Source organism: Ambystoma mexicanum, chromosome 7q, assembly GCF_040938575.1.
Source record: "Ambystoma mexicanum isolate Mex_15411 chromosome 7q, UKY_AmexF1_1, whole genome shotgun sequence".
NCBI classification, from domain to species: Eukaryota; Metazoa; Chordata; class Amphibia; order Caudata; family Ambystomatidae; genus Ambystoma; species Ambystoma mexicanum.
Genome location: NC_090941.1, coordinates 1,132,306,400 through 1,132,312,399, shown reverse-complemented (window position 1 = coordinate 1,132,312,399; position 6,000 = coordinate 1,132,306,400).

Below are 6,000 nucleotides of genomic sequence, written 5' to 3'. Positions count from 1 at the left end.
CCTCTCAGCCGCCCTACACTTACGTTTAAGTGAAAATAGGTCAGAGTCAAACCAAGTGTTCACTTAGCTTTGGGCTTAAGGCGGATCCTCATGACAGGGGCAAGAGCATCAAGGGTAGCAGTAATAGAGGAGTAAAGCAGGGAAAGGGCTGAGTCAGGGTGGGAGTCAGCCTGAAGTGGAGGAGGGGGTGAGAAGGAGGCAGCAAAAGCATGGACTGACACACGCTTTATGGGTCGGATGTCCGAGAAGGTGGGTGGCAGTCTTGGGCCAGGCTTGGCTGGAGGGGAGGAGATGGGAAGAAAAGAGGAAAGAAGGGAGTGATCGCTCCAGGAGAGAGGAGTGATGAGGGGGGTAGAAAGGGGGAGGCCAGAGGAGATCAAGACATCAAGTGTACGGCCAGCAGAGTGAGTAGGGCCGGAGGGAAGGATAGAGAGGGAGAGTGAATTGCAGAGGTCGCGAAAGAGTGTAGATGGAGAAAGGGGAGAATCAAGATGGATGTTGAGGTCCCCAAGGAGGACGAGTTGAGAGGTAGAGGCCAAGAGGGCTAAGGAGAGGTCCGCCCACTCAGAGAGAAAAGAGGTGACTTGGCCAGGGGGCCGATAGAGCGTGGCAATAGTAAGTGAGTGGCTGGGGGGGAGAGAGAGCCTACAGACGAGGCATTCGAAAGAGGAATAGGTCTGAGTGGGGATGAGAGAAGTAGCAATACACTCAGGGAAGATCAGAGCAACACCTCCTCCGGGCCAGGAGGATCTGGGTGCTGAGAGGATCTTGTAACCGTCGGGGAGGGGAGTGTCAAAACTCGTGACAGAGCTGGTGGTGAACCAGGTCTCGGTAAAACCGAGGACGTCAAGGTCAAGTTCTTCCAGGAGGTGGCAGATGTCGAAGGAGTGTTTGACAGCAGAGCGAGGCTCGAGAGTGGCAAGATGAAGAAGGTTGGGGGGACAGCAGGAGAAGTGAGGAAATTGATGAGGCCGGGGAGCCACCTGTCAAAGAGACGTAGGTTGGCCTGAGGGCCTTGCACCATGACAATGCCATTTAGGTAGACATTAATGAAGACTCTGGATGAGTCAAAGTTATCCATGCGGACTTCCCAGCGGGTGCCGCCATTAATGGGAGAGGAAGATAGAGGACAGAGCGTATAGACCATATGAGGGGTCCAGAGATCAGCTGAAGGAACGGCAAAGAGGATGTCAGTGAGGGTTTGTCTAGCAGAAGCGCTAGAGTAGGTATCAGCGATGGGGAGACCCGGGTTTGATGTCAGGATGTCCTTTTTGAATTTCTTCCTGCCAGATTTAGTGAGAAGGGAGGGATAGTCGATAGTAAAGCAGTTAGAGTAGATGGGAGAAACCGATAGCGCCATGGTAGGTAGAGAGAGGGGGTGTTGAGAGACAGAGGCAGGTGAGCGAGAGCAGTCACTGGGCTAGATAGTGGAAGGGAAAAATGCAATGAAAAACACACCCAAATTAGACTTTCAAAAACACACCCGAATTTGACTTTTTCTAAACACACCCCGATTTCACTTTCGAATTTGACTTTTTCTAAACACACCCAGATTTGACTTCCAAAAACACACCCAAATTTTACTTTTTCTAAACACACCCAGATTTGACTTTCAAAAACACATCCGAATTTGACTTTTTCTAAACACACCCAGATTTGACTTTCAAAAACACACACGAATTTGACTTTTTCTAAACACACCCAGATTTCACTTTCAAAGACACACCCAAATTTGACTTTTTCTAAACACACCCAGATTTGACTTTCAAAAACACACACAAATTTGACTTTTTCTAAACACACCCAGATTTGACTTCCAACAACACACCCAAATTTGACTTTTTCTAAACACACCCAGATTTGACTTTCAAAAACACACCTTTTGACTTTTTCTAAACACACCCAAATTTGACTTTCATAAACACACCCAGATTTGACTTTTTCTAAACACACCCAGATTTGACTTTCAAAAGTAGACTCTTGTTTGAGCTATAGGCAATAAGTGGGTCCAAAGGTAGGTGAGATGAGGTAGGAATGGGGTTGAGTGTGAGAGGGAGGGGGGAAAGGGAGGCAGCAGTTAGGGCAGGAGGAGGGGAGAGTCAAGGGTGGGGGGAGGAGAGACAGAAAGACACATAGAGGTAAATAGGAGAGGCTTGAGTTGCCCAATTTAAGGGCTGCATGACCTGGAAGGCTCGAGGAGAGAGTCAAAAAGGTGAGTGTGGCGAGGTGGCATTAAAAAGGCGTCCCGGAAAGCAGACAGGGAGCAGTCAGGGGCCTTAGAAGAGGTGGGAATGGAATGTTAGATGCAGGGAGGGCAGGTAGGGATGCACCTGTTGAAGGACAAAATCATGAGAAAAGTTGACAATGTTTTGTGATGCCATCAGGTCTGGTGAAGAATTAGAGCACGACTGCCCTCTCCCAAGGAGCAGTCATCCCATTTGAACTACATGTAGACGCCTAACAAAAGCAAATAAATCCCTGAAATTCAGAGTCAAGAGTGGGCCCTAGTAACGTAATAACTGGGCACTTGGAGTTTGAAGGAGATAAAGGGAGAGCTGTTTCTGGAATGTACCATGATTTGGGATAGGAGTAGCAGAGGTGATGCCAGTACCTTTTAATACAAGGTGGGTGTGCAGCTTGTGTGTATCACAGCATCAGGCATAATGAGAAGGCCCATAGTCTTATCAAAGCAGTCTCACTTTAATGTACCTGTGTCGGAGGGATGCACATGAATTGACTGTTAAGATTTAGGAGCGTATCAATATACCTGTTAGCCAATAATGTACTAGGATTCAATCATGACGAAGTAGTGGGCCATGCACATAGTTAAATGGGCTTAGATAAGGTCTGGCCAATCGGTCCATGGACTATAGGAGGGTAGTAGTATGTCATATAGGTGGTAGCCAATGAGGGTGGTGGGATGACCTTGTGACCTATGTATGATAGTGCATGGTTTTCTGATATATAACCTGTAACCTCTTGGGGTGTGATGAGCTCTGTGTCAGTTCGGTTCTACGGGACCATCAGAGACTTTTGCAAATAATAAACCTTGTTTTCCTTTGCAAAGCGGTTCAGTGGTTGTTTGGCCTTTGTGGATTATTTTTTATCGTACACGTTTTGAGTCACGTCTTTCTACAGAGGTTTATGTAATAAGAACATTCCTGTGAATCTGAATGTATAAGTTGTATTAACTTAATATGTTCATACCATGGAATGTAACAGAATAATATTTCAGTCCCGTTTTGATTTTAGATTCTTAAAGGTAGGGCTACCTCATAATTTCATGCATTGCCTTAGAACAAAGAGAATACAAAGTGCCAAGCAAAGAAATGAGGAAGATCCTTTTTAGTGTGAGTAAGTGAAGTAAACCTTTCACATGATGGTGCATCGGTGGAGTTTGTTGAGCATTTAAACTCAAACAAAGTGGAAGAAAGACGAGTTGTGGTTGAGCATAAATAAAAGAGAACTTTGCTGACATGAGAAAAGCAAATTGGAGTTCCACCTGCATGTTGCTGATGGAAAATATTCTTAAGAAGACCTTTTCCTGATACAGCAGAGTTTGGAGGCCTTTCCCAGGAGAGAACCATCAGGAAACAAGAGAAAACCCTGCATTGCTCTCAGGAACACAACTGACATGGCATTCCTCAAGGAACTCCAAACAACCCGCCAACAACTAATCAAGACTGCCAAGGTCTCCTACTTTCAGAACACCATAGAAGAAGCTGAAAACTAAAGTAGAGCCCTTTTCAAAGCGGTCATGCACTGCTTCAACCTGCTACCCGACCCTGCCATATCACACACCATTGCAAAATTGACTGCCATCAACACCTTCTTCATCAACAAAGTCAGCAAGATTCACCAGCACACACATACCAGCTCAGCATCCACATACCCACCCTATGTCCCTCCTCACGAAATCTCCACACTGGAGACAACATTCAAGATACTCTCTACAGAGAACCTTGTAGAAAACCTGGCTGCCCTCAAAGCCCCATCAAATACAGATGACATCCTTCCAGAATCCATTCTCAAGACCCTCCCGGCGGAAACTCTCCTTCCCTAACTGGAGATCATCAACAGCTCCCTAACTCAAGGCGCATTCCCATCGACCCTAAAGACAGGAAAAATGCTCCCTCTACTAAAAGAAAATACCCTGGATCCCAAAAACCTAGGTAACTATCGCCCCATCACCCATCTTCCCTTCCTGGGTAAGATTGTCGAGAAAGCAGTAGCCGCGCAATGGCAGAAACACATTGACACCAACAATCTCCTCCAAACCTACCAATCCGGGTCCAGACCCAGATGCAGCACAGAGAGGGCAACCATACAGGTGGTCAATGATACCCTCAACATCCTTGAGGATGGCCACGCCAGCTTCCTGGTTCTACTTGACCTCTCTGCAGCATTAGACACAGTAGACCACCAGGGTTCCATCCTCTACCCAGTGATCTTCAATCTATACGCGGTGGTGCTGGGAGCCCTTCTAGCCACACACAACATCCACATCCAGCAATACACTGATGACACACAGCCATACCTCAAGATCGACTCCATGAACGACATCCATAACCTAAAAACCTGCCTCATGCTGATCCTGTCTGGGATGTTCAATGCATATTTGAAGCTCAACCCCTCCAAGACCGAATTCCTACTCCTCACCAACAACAGTGAATACCTAGACATACAGAACTTGCTATCAATCTGAGGGCTTCATAAATGAGCTCACCTTCTGAACCAAGTCCCTCGGGTTCCACATCGACAAACACCTCTGCTTCAAGACACATAGAGCTTGGAAAACTCAGACAGCTTGGCATCAGCTCTCGCTCTTGTGAATAGCCAAGCCCTTCCTCCCTTCAGAGAGCTTTAGATCCACCATTGAAGCACTGGTCCTATCCCACCTGGATGGGGCAATGCACTCCTTGAAGGCCTCAAGTAATCCTCCCTTGTGCCCCTGAGAAGTGTCTCCACATGGCTGAATGCCTCATCAAGTGTCTACGCAGATTAAGGCTGCATCACCCCAGCCTTAATCGACCTTCACTGGCTACCACTGCATGCACAAGTCACCTTCAAATCTTGATGCATCATCTATAAGGCATGCACACTCAAGTCATCCTGCTACCTCACGGATAAACACTGCATCTCTGGCAGGCAGTGAACCACCAGAAGCCAGAACTAATTCAGACTTAAAACCTGCCTCTGCAAAAAGTAAAGGACCAGAAAACAAACCTTCTCTGCCTGCACCCCAAGACTATGGACCCTCCTCCCCAACTGCATCAGACTTGTCCCCACGCTCATACTATTCAGAAAAAACTCAAGACCCACCTCTTCATGGTGTCTCTCCTTTTAAACACCCAGGCCAGCATGTCATCCAAGCACCACCTAACTCACTTGAGGCCGTCTACCCCTATCCTCCCCGCCACCCTGTGTCCCTCTATATCCTATCCCCCGCTGCATAGCTGTTCTGTTTTCTCTGAAAAGCTCTCTGTTATGCATCTGTACATTTGTATACCTCTGTAAAGCGCTCTGTTTTGTATAAGTATTGTGCACCGTTGCTTCTCAAAGCTAAGTCCACACTTAATAACTACCATAACAACAATAACAATAACCTTATTACGGGAGAGGGAGTTTGGGATAAGGTGAACAGACTGAAAGGAAGAGCTGATCTGGCAGTGGTGCAGGGAGCCGGCTGATGTCCCCGCATGTCCTGGGCATTTGAAAGAGAAACCAGAATGGGGTGCAATAAATAAATGTCCCAAGAGTTAATTAAAGTCCAGATAGCAATTACAGTTATTTGGTGGGACCTTGTTTATAACCTAATGGGGGACTGGGCCTGTAGAGTAACACAATAGGGGCCATGTTTTCAAGATAAACAGGATAAGCCCTGACAGTAATGTGTTAGCACAAAAGATGGCAAATTCACTTGATCAATATGCAATGCAACACACTCCACATTCAGTTGGAGAAGACATGAAGTAGCTTCCTACTGATGCCCCCCCGTCT